At 35.6% G+C, this 13,784-nt stretch overlaps 1 long non-coding RNA gene and 1 pseudogene across 2 annotated transcripts in view; one reads left to right on the forward strand and one right to left on the reverse strand.

The window, feature by feature from the left end:
• The window catches only part of LOC143638457 (uncharacterized), an 83,413-nt gene that overhangs the window by 39,884 nt on the left and 29,745 nt on the right, over nt 1-13,784 (forward strand). The window contains exon 9 of one of the 2 annotated variants that reach the window (XR_013154618.1): nt 1,313-3,453. The exons of the other annotated variant lie outside the window; for it this stretch is intronic. This is a non-coding gene — a long non-coding RNA (uncharacterized LOC143638457). Of the gene's footprint in view, nt 1-1,312; nt 3,454-13,784 lie in introns of those variants that run through there. 2 annotated transcript variants of the gene reach the window in all.
• LOC143639284 (large ribosomal subunit protein eL30 pseudogene) lies at nt 9,927-10,258 on the reverse strand (annotated as a pseudogene).

Below are 13,784 nucleotides of genomic sequence, written 5' to 3' on the forward strand. Positions count from 1 at the left end.
CTTATTTTAGCTGAGAAGAAGACATTTTCATATTTTGAAGATTGTAAAATGGCATAGTTTTTGTTTGTGCTTAGAAAAATTTAAAGAGTAGTCTTGTTTAATTTTACTTTTTCATAGTCTCAGATTGACCTTGTCTGATGTTGGTATTTTATGAAATTGTTTATGTCCACCAGGAGAATAATAAGACTTTGCTGTGAATAGCAGGCAAGCTTCCAACAGTGTCAAACCAATTCTTGAAAAATCAGTGGAGGCTTTTTTCTTCCTCAAGTTCACACACACACACACACACACACACACACACACACATACACACATACATACAGACACACACGCATATGCATACACATATATATGTATAGGTATGTATATCTCAACCACTTGGTAACTTTAACATTTACTCTATGTTGTTCCCTCATTCTGTCTCTTTGCTTCATCCCTGGAGCTAACTACTGTCATGAATTTTTTGATTATTATTCTTTTTTAAAGTTTAATATCTAAGCTTAAAATTTATATTGTATAATTTTGCATTTTTTAAATTAAGTAATTCGCTTAAAAAGAATATTGTGCTATGTATTTTTCAGGGCTTAGTTTTCTCACATAGTGTTATTTTACTATTATCAATCTATGTTGCTGCATGTAGTTCTATTTCATTCCTTCACATTGTTGTATATTATTCCATTATACAAATTTACCATATTTTGTTATGAATTATTCTGTTTTGGGAATTTGTTATTTTAAAGTTTTGGTTTTTACAAATAGTAATATATATATCTCCTTATTATTGACTCCTTCCCTATATATTAAAAGGTTTCTTTTGTAAGAAGAGGAATTGCTAGTTCATATATATGTGAATGTCAATGTTCAATTCTGGAAACTAATATCAAATTGTTTTCAAAAAACTTTGTATAAACTTACAGTCCTACCAGTAATGTAGAAGAGAACCTAGTGATCCACATCCTCTCCCACATTTGGAATTACCACATTAGTTTTTGTTAAATGTATGCAAAATGGCATATCATTTTAATCATGATTTACTTTTCTCAGATCACTAAGGAGAGTTTAATTCCATATGTTTTATAGTGTTTCTTCTTGTGTGAAATGCTTTTTTTTTCAAGTTTTTCCCATTTTTCTATTGGGTTATTTGTCTTTTTATTAGTGGTTTGTAGAAGTTCTTCACATTTTCTTGATTCTGATACTTTAATATATCAGTCATTCAACTGTTGGTGGAGTATGAGGGAAAGAAAGTTAGTATTAGCAAATGCAACAGATCGACCCACTTTGCATTAAACAGACTCTTGTACTTCTTCCACAGTAACTTCCCACTTTTCTTAGAATAAAAGCAAAATCCTTACAGTGGAGTATAAACCTCTTGTTATTAAAAAAAAAATTCATTTCATGGAAATGAAGATAGCAGAGTGGATCTAGACAGCAACCCTCAAGCCATCCACAGCCCAGAAAGGAAGCAGTGAAAGAACAGATCTCCAGAGAGAGAGGTGGGTGACTCAATACTGGACAGTTTGAGACTTGATAGGACTTGGAGTTTGGTTACTGTAGCAGAAAATAAGGACAGAATTCCTTGACCTCTGTTTGGGGTTAGGGAGAGGGGTAATAAAGAGAGAATGAGGGAGAGGAAAAGCACATAAGCTCACTTCCTTAGCAACAGCTGGAAAGAAAAGCAGACCAAATCGAAATGGGACAGGAGCAGCAAAGATAGTGAAGGAGATCATGCAGTTTAACTCAAACTGTTGACTGAAAGCTGCGCCTGGCAGGGCTGTCATTTTGTAGAGTGCATAGCTAGCCAGTCTACCCAGAGATGTACAGATCCAAATTAAATCAATACAACTTTTACCCACCTACAGATAATAATGAATGAAACCAAAGGGAATGCCTCTGAAACAGGTTGTCTCAGTAATCTGTCTAGAAGGAAATTGTAGAGGGATTGCTGCTAGCTGAAGGTTACCAAAACTAGTTGACCCGAGAGCTAATCACTCCTAGGGAATGTTATCCCCAATCTGGTGCTTCACACAGTCTCAGCAGGAGCTCAGGTGATGGCAGACCAATTGACATCCTGTCTCCATCCCAGTGATGGGTAAAACCACAGTGAGCTGTACCAGCCAAGGTCTACAGATGACCCACAGAGAGTCTACACCCACAGTTCTCACAGTTTCAGCCAGCTACCAAATGCTTACATAGTGCCGCCCGCCTTGAAGAAGACCCAGCAGAGGGGAGCAGGTGCCTGCAATTCACAACCATGGGCAGTAGGAATTCAGACACAGGCAGGGCAACAGATTCTCCATTTCAGTCACAGGGACAGTACTCCAGTGATCTACATCAGACAGGTTGGAAGCTTCTGCAAAACAGAACACCCGCAGAGAGCCTGAAATCACAGGTCCCACGCTTGCAGATGGCCACCAACTCTATGCCACTTTTAAAAAGGCCCTGTGGAGGGGAGCAGGTGCACAGCTTTCCATAGCAGTCAGCATCACAGCCATGAACCCTGCATCCTGTGCCCTCGCACATAATAGAAACAGTTAGCAGATGCATCACAGCACTCTCTAAGCATGCAGGCATGGGCCCTGGGCTGACAAACAAGAAACCACGGTGAGAAATCCATAGCAACTGGGGAAGTAGCTTCTGTGCCGCAGCACCTCTAGGATGATCCACAGCTGCTAGTCTGAGAATTTCCAGTTAATTCAATTCTCATTTAGATGTACAGACCCACAGAAGGCAATTCCTGAGGATAATTCCAAGAAGCCAGTAGAGAATCTGTTGCATATACAATGACACTATATCCCACAAAGGGGCTTACAGAGGAGCAACTCACAAACACTAGCCACCAACTAGTGAGCTTAGATACAAGCCCACTGACCTGTATCCTGCGCACTCCAAGGAGGGCAGCAGCCTTACCCCACCCCCACCACAGACCATCCAATGCCATATTAAACAGACTATAATACCTCTACCTTGGACTACCATACCTTGTATACTCTGAAATATACATGGGGTAGCCCATAATGGATTTGACAGTGCTGAATGCACAAAGCTACACAAGACTACATGCCTTAACAGAGTAACTGGGCTGCTAAGTCATAATTAGAGACCATCTCCTCTGGCCCAACAGAAAGCTAGCAGGTACCTAAGCACACCAAAGATTGGAGGGGACCTAGAATTGTATTAAAGGTGAGCTGGTGTGATCACTACCTCCATACTCAACAAAATTAAAAGGGGAACAAGTAGAGTAGAGGAAGGGCATAAAGGGGGAGGAAGGAGGGACAGGAAACTGGAGGAATGATGGAATCAAATTATGCTATGTACATAGATGAATATGCCACAGTGAATTTCATTTTTATGTTTATGTATAAAGCAATAATTTTTAAAAAAGTAATGATAAATAGAAGTAAGAGTAGTAGAGTATAGATAGAGGAATGGGGGAGGGAGGAGGGGATAGAGGAAGGACTAGGGACTGACATGGAATAAATTATATTCCATGCATGTATGTTTATGTCAAAATGAACCCCAATGAAATAAACCCCAATATTATGTATAATTATAATGCACTAATAAAAACATAAAAATTCATTTCTTGTGACTCTTACTCTTTCTCTCTCCTTTCAAAAGTGGGTCCAGCCAGGCACAATGTGCACGACAATAATCCCAGCAATTCAGAAGGCTGAGGCAGGAGTATTCCAAGTTCAAGACCTGCATCGGCAACTTAGAGAGACCTTGTCTCAAAATTTAAAAAATAATTTTTTTAAAAAAGGCTGGGGATATAGTTCAGTGGCAAAATGCCCTTGGGTTCAATCCACAGTATTGGCACACAAAAAACATGAGTTTCATTCATTCATTCATTCATTGTTTTGGCCATTCAATAGAACTTTTTAGTATGGAAACTAATGCCTTTTATTTCTGGGAAATTTTGAGTTGTTTCTTTGATCATTTTTCTATTTCTTTCTGGAATCCACATTTTTCACATACTGGTTTTCTTGGATTAATTTCATTTTCTCTCTAATTATCTCTTTGCCATTTTGCTCTACTTTCTTGGAAATTTCCTCAATTTAAATATTTCTACTGTTTTTAATTTTTGCTATTACATATTTACCATTTAAAGGCTCTGACACTGTTGTCAGAATTCCTGTCATTCTCTACTATTATTTTTGTTGCATAAATCCATTTCTATCTGAGTATAGTTTTTCAAGTAGTACATACTTATACCTTATCTCTGCTATCATCTTAAATGCTTTTGGGGTGACATACTCGGAATTCTAGTGACTTGGGAAGCTGAGACATGGGGATTGCAAGTTTGAGGTCAGCCTCAGCAACTTAGCAAGACCCTCAGCAACTAGGTGAGACCCTGTCTAAAAATAAAAAAATAAGAAAGATCTGGGAATGTAGCTCAGTGGTAAAGCAACCCTAGGTTCAACACTAAAAAGAAAACACCTGCTCTTCTTTCTGGTGTTTTCTATATGTAGACTGTTTTGCTATAGTAAAAACCAATCCCCAAATTCTAGGAGGTTAAAGATAAAATTGATTATATTTATCATTCATACTTAATGTCCATTGAGGTTTGTGTGGAGGGTCTGCTCTGTGTCTTCTTCACTTCAGAATCCAGACTGATGGGGAAACCTTATTCTGGAGCCTTGACTGTTGTAAGGGAAGAAAGACAAAGAGAATGTGATGAGGTACACACTTACTCTAAGAACTTCTGCCAGTATCTGCCAGTATCAATAGCTCCAGCAGGCTATTACTGCTCAGATTGCTTTGGCCAAAGCAAGTTGCATGACCACACATAATTTCAAGGGATCGGGGTAGAATTCTAGTATACAATCCCACTATGTGCCCAGAACGAGAAAGAGGACCAGAATATTTATGAAAAGTCCTAGTATTTATTGCCATTTAATCTTACTAGGTCCTTGGATTGTTTTTGAAGTTAATTTATTATATTTGACATGTTTTTTCAAAGTGCAGGTTTTGTTTGTTTGGTGGTACTGGGGATGGAACCCAGGGCCTCAAACATGCTGGACAAGCACTTTATCACTGGAACAGACCCCTAGCCCCTAGGGTAGTTTTAAAAACATATGCTATCCTATCATCTTCACAAAGTGCACTTAAGCATTTGTTTAGCATCTGATTTTATTTGTGCTGGGGTAGTAACTAAGTCTTCATTTACTTTTATGCTTTGACATCTGTTTTTTCTCTCAATGCCTGAAAAGTAATAGTGTACTCTTTTAAATTTTTTTTTTAGTTGTAGATGGACAAGAATGCCTCTATTTTATTTCTTTATTTTTTATGTGGTGCTGAGGATCAAACCTAGTGCCTCACTCATGCTAGGCAAGCCCTCTACCACTGAGCTAAATCCCCAGCCCAATAGTGTACTCTTAAAGTCAAGTTTATTTGTGCTTTATTGTTTTATCAATAGTTAACATCTCTCTTTCTCTCTTACAACTTTTTAATGGGGATAAGCTCATTTAATTATATGTCACTTGATTACATTAATAAGACCTTGTATCAGACAATTATTTTCTAGGCTAATAAGTATTGTTGCTGTGGGGATTTCTAATTTCTATCTTTTAAGTATTTAATGGTATTTAGACTTTTGTTATCATTTTGAAGGAATTTTTACCTAATCCTTGCCTTTAGACCTTGACTTTGTTTTAATATATATATAACTTAGAGAAATGGCTTCATCAGAAGATTTACATATTTTCAGATACAGAAATTAGAGCATTCAGTATCTCATGTACAGTGGTCCAGTGGACAATTAAAAAACAATGAGATGCTATGGTCTCCTAACTAAAAAAAGAGAAGATATAATACAAATGGTACATTCACCTGTGGCTAGTGGCAGACCAAACTGGCAAAATCCTGATAAGGGTAATTTATTCACAAATGAAGAATTACAAAGCTATTCATTTCTATTGGCCCAGTAATAATATCCTTTTGAGAATTTAGGATTACTTTTAAAAACTGAAAGTTCTGAATCTCAATATTTTCCTTGAAAACTGAGAAAAAACTTAATGTATGCTATATAATGTTAAAAACTAGCAAATATTTAATTTAGTATTTAGGCACTGATGAATACTGAATGGTTTCCTATGAAATTTTAATAATTGTATTTTAGACAGATTCCAACATTTTGATTCCTGTGGCATCTAGTGCCTGGATGGATGATAGTTGGAAAAATAGATGTTTTATTTCCATTCATGTGATTGTTCATGGGTGGGTCTCTACTGAAACCTATTATAGAAGGTTTTTTTGATAAACATGAAGTACTCAGGAAATAAAGAAGCTACTTTAATCTGATTATTCATGATGAGGATTATCAACAAGCAATATGTATAGTTGTCCTTCTCTTAGGCATCTTTATTCTCTCTGGAAAACTTCAGAGCTTACTATTGTATTAGGTGGCACTTGTAGAAGTGATAGATTCACAATTTGTTTTTTCTTGGAATATTCATAGATCCTCATTTGCATGGGATTTTGTTTTTTATTTTTTGTTGTCAATTTACATTAAAAATAAGCAAAAGTCCTGAGTTCAGTGGCACACGCCTGTAATTCCAGAGGCTCAGGAGGCTGAGACAGGAGGATAGCGAGTTCAAAGCCAGCCTCAGCAAAAGTGAGGCACTAAGCAACTCAGTGAGACCTTGTCTCTAATAAGAAAGAAAGAGAGAGAGAGAGAGAGAGAGAGAGAGAGAGAAGCAAAGGTGTATAAACTACTTAAATCATAGGTCCGCAAAATAATGATGATAATTAACACTTTATTTAGCTCTCTCTGTGAGCAAACTACCATTTATGTGCTTATTTATATACATATGGTTATATATAGTAACATTTATAGATTTTTGCATATAGGGGAATTGATATACAAGTATGTACTTCCATGGTTTGGCAACTGAGAGCACCTAGAAGCAATGCTGTCCCAGTTGTAATCAGCACACCTAGCCATTAGATCTTAGTTTCTAAAACTATACTTCACTTAAAGGAACAAGAGCTCCTTGAAGAAATGGCAAATTCAACTACTGAGTTAGGAAATATATCAGATGAATGTGGACCATGCTGTTGTATGAGAAAGTAAGGAAGTACTGGGGGGGAAAAAAAAGAGCCTAACCTAACCCAAACCAAACAAAATCCTACAATGATGAGATATGTTAAAGGGACACAGCAGCCAACTTAAAGGGCTCAAAATTGACAAAGCTCCAATGATTTGAGTAAGAATATAAAGGTTATTTCCCATGAATTCATAATGGTATAAATGAATTGTTGAATGAAAAAATAAATTGATTAGAAGAGAGAAATTTACCATGCAGAAGAATTCTAAATAATTGTAAGGATACTGGGCCCTCTTAAGTAGAAAAGCATAACTCCCCAGTCCTTAAATATGGGCCATACATTGTGACTTCCTTCCAAAGAGTACAGTATAGAAAGAGGGAAGAAATTTACTTTGGAGGGAGAAATTTAAGAAGCACTGTGCTAGCCAGTTTGTTAAGGTCATCATCAAGAGTGATAAATCATATTGATAGTAAGTATCCTTGATGCGATATGAGAGTGGCACTTTCCCTCTGTGGTCCTCCATCCCCAATCTCATAATCCTCATATATTCAAGAGAAAAACAGAAAAATAGCAAATGAGAGACAGTCTGCAAAACATTTGGCCAGGAATCTTCAAAACTGCTAAAATCATCAAAGACAAGGAAAGTCTGCAAACTTTCACAGCCGAAGGAGCTTAAAGGCACATGATGTAATGGGCATCCTAGATGAGATCATGGAACAGAAAAAAGGTTACTTCATGTTATCACAAATGACAGTATTTTCTTCTTTGTTAAGGTTGAATAGTATTCCATTGTGCATATATACCACATTTCCTTTATCCATTCATTCATCAGTGAACACTTATATTGATTCCATAGTTAGTCAAAGGATATAAAATTTCAGTAAGACAGGAATAATTTCAAGAGGTCTATTGTATGTCATGGTGACTATCACTAATAATATATTATATACATAAAAATTGCTGAGAGTAGATTTAAAGTATTCTCACCATAGAAAAAATAATATGTAATGTAATACTTAATGTTAAATAGCTTGATTTAGTCATTACATCATATGTCAAAGCATTTTATCAATTAAAAATGAAATACATCAAATACAAAGAAAATCTCAAAATATGAGCTTTAATTGATAATAATATATCAATATTTCCTCATTTATTGTTAAAAAAGTATACTAATAGAAGATATTTATAACAAAAAAGTGATGTGGGCTATATGGGACCTATTATCTGGGATTTTTTTTCCATAGATCTAAAATTAGTCTACAAATGAAGTTATCAAAAATATGCAAAAGGGCCTCAAAAATACATTGGAAGGTGCTATTGAGGTCTGGATTGACCTTGACTGAAAGTAAGACCCTTATAAACAAGGATCCTGTTTTTATCCTTCTTTGTATCTTTTTCAAAGCCTTTCTCTGAGACCACCATGTATTCTAAGTATGTGAAGCCTTATCTTTACCCTGGAGTTGTCTCCATTGAAAGCCTTTTATCCTGATTAAGACTCTAATTTCATAGAGATAGAGTAGGCAATGTGAGTTTAAAATGGAATTTTAATCACCAAGAGGAATTATTAAAGTATTTTTATTTCAGCCTCACCCCTGTCCCCATGTTGTCCCCTCCCACCTCAGGTTTCCTTTTAATCTTAGTGAACAGAGCTCCTGGCTGCATCACCATAGCAACCAACAGCAAGGGCCAATTAAGTTATAGCTGTGTAATTAGACACCTAAGTTGATTATACAGCCCAGCATACTGAATGGAAGAAAGAGACTGACAGGAAAGAAAATAAGACAGATCTTAGTTGGAGAGTAGTGGGCAGCTGAATATCCAAATTGCAAACCATCCTCCACCTTGATTCCATGGGAGTCATGAGCCTGGGTGTTAATACCATATCATGTGCCCTCAAACATTAGGCCAGAGGGGGCACCAGTGTCTTTTACGAAAGTATATAGGGCATTCCTCTCTCCTACCGTATCCCCTAATACCCAGATGTGAGAATACTTTCTCAATGATTTGTTTCCCAAACTGTATTCACAGTACCTAAAGCCTTGTCAGTCTCTTACTGCTGCCTAGCACTACATGTAGACAGATACTTACATAGCCATCATGGTGTCCTAGGAACCACTCACAGCTCTAACATATTTTGTGGTCTGGGGCTGGTGTCTTCCTCAGTGTAGGACTCTATTTCCCTATTTGTATAGTGACCAAACTAGTCTAAGATTCTAAGATCCTATAAATGAAGATCTTGGCCTCCTATATCCCTTGAACCTTGCCAAAACTTACATGTTGACAAAATGAAGAGCCTTAATTAGGTGAAGAAATTTAGGGCAAATAATTGAGAGGTGATTATACAAAAACCAGGAAACCATGGAAATATGACTTTCTATAGGTAGGGTTTACTGGAATATAAATATAGGATATAGTTTTGATTTCTCTCTTCTGTGTATAGCAAGTCTGAGTTCTTTCACAGGATGGTGAGGAGAGATACAATTCATATATCATACCATCCACCCACTTGAAATGTACAACTAAATGATTTTGAGTATATTCATGGAGTTGTGCAATCATATAGCTATCAATTATAGAATTTTTATCACCCCAACAGGAAACCACATTTCTTTTAGCAGTGACTCTCTATTTTATTCACTCCACCCAGCTGTAGGCAAACCCTAATCTACATTCTCTATGAATTTGCTTATTCTAGACATTTTACATAAATTAAATGATAACATTTTTAGCCTTTTGTGACTGGCTTCTTTCACATAGTATGTAATGTTTTAAAAGTCCATCCCTGCTCATTTCTATTTGTTTTAATTATTTTCCTTCATTCTTTTTTTTAAAAAACAAGTTCTGCCAAGTTTTATTAAAGAAAAATTTTTCATGTTTTACTTTTCACCAGTCTGTTCTGGAATGCTTCTAATGATATCAGAATCAACTGGATCAATGTGCTCACTCTGTAGTATTTTCTGCATGCTGTGCCCAATTCAATATTATTGCCACTGTAGTGATGGACACCAGTTTTGGCCAACATGGCATAGAACTCAGATTTCCTCAAATTTGGGCAATTGATGGCAAGGATGACCAATTTCGCTTTGCCCTGTCTGATCATCTTCAGAGTCTGCTTGTACCCCAGTACATACTTTCCACTTTTTATAACAAGCTAGAGCCTAGAGTTGATCAACTCCAAAGACTTTTTCATCTTTTTTGAGGCCACCATCTTCCTGCCTTAGATGCAGGATGGCCCCCAACTAAGAGCAGCTGTCAAAATGGCTGGAGAGCTAGTATTTTCCTTCATTCTTGAAGGAAATCAATAGAATAAATAGAATTACATGGTATGGACATGACTCATTTAGGCATTCATCAAATGGATATTTGGGTTATTTCCAACTTTTTTGGCTATTATGAATAATGCACTTGTAAACATTTGTACAAGCATTTGTGTGGACATAATCTTTTCAAGTCTTTTGGTTAGGGTCAAAGATTGGAATTGCCACCCAAGTCTCTCAGATTACAGTCATGTGTCACCATGCCAGGCTGAATTTTTTAATCCAGTTATTAATTTTTTAGTACCAGAATTTCTGTGTGGTTCCTTTTAAAAAATGATTTCTCTTTGTTGATAATCTTGTTTTGTTCATTGTATCATTACTGATTTCCTTTAGGTGTTTGTTCTTTTTTAGTTCATTGAGCATATTTAAGATAGTGATTTTAAAGTCTTTGCTTTGTACTACATTGAAAGGCTATATCTTCCTCAGGGATGGTTTCTGCCACTTGATTTTTTTCCTGTTTTTTGTTTTGTTTTGTTCTGTGGTTTTGGGGATTGAACCCAGGGCCTGTGCATGCTAGGCAAGCACTCTACTAACTGAGCTATATCCCCAGCCCCCTTGATTTTCATTTGAATTGGGCACGTTTCCTGTTTCTATGTCTTGTATTATTGAAAATTGTATATTTGAAAAGAATGGTCACCACTTTCAGTTTTTGCAGACTGTCTCTGTGCCTGGGAAGACCCTCCCATGCCAATTAGCAGTATGTTTTCCAAGACTTGGGATCAGCCCAAGATGAAGGCTTAAAGTCTTCTAAATTATTTTCTTAGTATGCATCTTACGTGGTACTATGCACGTGTATTTTTCAATTCCCCCATATGAAAAACTGCTTTAAAATATCTTAATTTCCAAGACTCTCACCTCAGTTTCTCATGAGGGCCATAGATGTTCTATTGTACTACTCTTCCCGTAATCTCTTGCCCTGGGCATATGTGTGTCTTTAGTCCCCCGCAGCTTTCACAAGTAGTGTCCAACACATTTCATGGCTTTTTTCAGCCTGAGATTGGAATTATGCTGAGTTTCTTCATCTGAGTTCTTAGGTGAAACAGAGAGCAGTCCTCCAAGTAGTCTCCACACAGATTAGAATATTATAAATAAGGTCTGCTCTTTCCCTCTGGTTTTAAGAAGGGAATTAGGAGATGGGCCAATGTTTCCTCCAGAGTGTACCATGTCATATCAAGGAGGGGATGGGGCAATGGTGAGTAAAATGCCATAAAATTTTCTACTGCTTTTAATGTAGTTTTAAATTGATTTTTTTGGGGGGGCATTATATTGGTTATGTAGACCTTTAACTGTTTTCCAGATATACTATAAAGTTATTTTATCAAGTCTTCAGTTGTTGATTTTTAATATTTCTGTAGAGAATTGAGGCCCTTACCTTCCTAGTCTGTCATTTTGCTGTCATCACTCCTATATTATCAGTTTTTTTCTGTCATTTTGGTATCAATATTATGGTCCCTTAATAAAATGAATTGAGAGGATTTCCATCTTTTCTATGTTTGGAGGAAGTAATTGTAATCTTAGAATTAGCTGTTCCTTAGCTGTTAAAAATATACTATACTGTTAAGAATATTCACCTGTAAAATAATCTGTCCATTGAGCATTTTTTGCCAGAGCTAATCTTTGGGTAATGTTTATATTTTATTTATTTTGAATGATTCCAGCTTTCTGTTTTTTGATAATAAATTTTGATTTCATATGATATGTAGGAGATATTAATCTAAGAAGCCCATGAGGGTATAGAAGTTTATACCTCTTCCCCAACCAGAAATTCCATTTCTTTCTACCCCTTCATCCTGTTTATTTACTTCTGTATTGAAATAACATGTATGTGTGTATATGTGTATGTATATGTTAAAAGTCGAGGAGTATAAAGCATGTATCACCTATAAATTCAGAGCTACAAGTTCTAAATGAATGGAAATAATTGAAATTTATCAGTATACTAAAAATGTGGTTTAATCCAGGATAACTGGAATAGTTACATATCAGGAAATCTATAAATTCACTTGATTTATTTGAAGTCTTCCTGATAAATTTATAACTAAGAAAAGGATGGAATTATTAAAAGACTTTTATATGTTAAAAAAATCCGCACAACAATATTTCTATTATTACACAGATAAATAAGCATGCAGAGCAGAGATACACTAAACAACTTTCCTTAATCTATGCAATAAGACACAATTTTAAAAAATCATTTAGGGGCTATGGATATATATCTCAGTTGGTAGAGTGCTTGCCTCACATGCACAAGGCCCTGGGTTCAATCCTCAGCATCACAAAAAAAAAAAAAAAAATCATTTAGAGGTAAAAATTTCAGCAAGAAAAATCCATTATTTGAAGACTCCAAAACCAGTTAAATGTAAGGTGCCACTATAAAACGCAGTATGTTTAATAGAAAAAGCTCTCACCATAGTGTGAAAAGTATAATATGCCTCAGAATAAACTTAAGAAAAAATATAAAGCTGAGGTTATGGCTTAGTGGTAGAGCACTCACTGAGTACATTTGAGGCACTGGGTTCTGTCTTCAGCACCACATAAAAATAAATAAAGTTATATTAAAAAAATGTTAAAATTTTACAAAATGGCATGATATATGGGGAATAAACCATGTTCATTTTGGGAAAGTCCAATATGCTATTTTAGTCTAATAATTCAAACAACTACAATTAAGGCTTTTTGTAGATTTTGACATGTGTAATTATAAAATTTACATGGAAGTTTGTATATGTAGGAAAAACTAATAATAAAAATAAAATTATTGGAAATAAAGTGACATCAGAGCAGGAAAAGGTAATCACTGCAAGAGGACAGAGTCCATGGAAAGATTTCTATACCATATTGGTGAAATTTAAAGGGGGAAAATTGTACAATGTAACATGAAATATAAATTTTGTGTTAAAAGAAACCCTTCAATATAATAACCTATATTTTATGACTAAATATGTATATGTAAGTTCATTGAAAAAAGCCAAGAAGTAGAAACCCTCCATACAGTGATGGCAGGTTAAACACTAAGAGAATGTTGATTTGTGGGTTGGATTGTTAGCAGAAGAATTTGGCATCATTTGCAATCCTTTGGAGGAGTTTTTAAACATACATAATATATTTATGTATTTTATATAGTTAGAATTAATTTTATAACAAAGAAAAGAGACAATCTGGGAGAATATGCAGTCCCCTTCCCTGGACTCACATTTAATGAGTGCTTTTAATATGCTATGCATGATTCTGAGCAATTTACATGTACTCATGCATTTAATTTTCACAACTCTATGAAGTAAATAGTTTTATTCCCTAAATTTTGTTGATGAGAAAACTGAAGCAAAGAGACATTGAGTAACTCTCCCAATGTCACACAACTATCAAAGGGTAGAACCAAGATTAGAATCCAGGCAGTGTGTTTTCCACTTTATACAT

This window comes from Callospermophilus lateralis, chromosome X (assembly GCF_048772815.1).
Source record: "Callospermophilus lateralis isolate mCalLat2 chromosome X, mCalLat2.hap1, whole genome shotgun sequence".
Lineage (NCBI taxonomy): Eukaryota > Metazoa > Chordata > Mammalia > Rodentia > Sciuridae > Callospermophilus > Callospermophilus lateralis.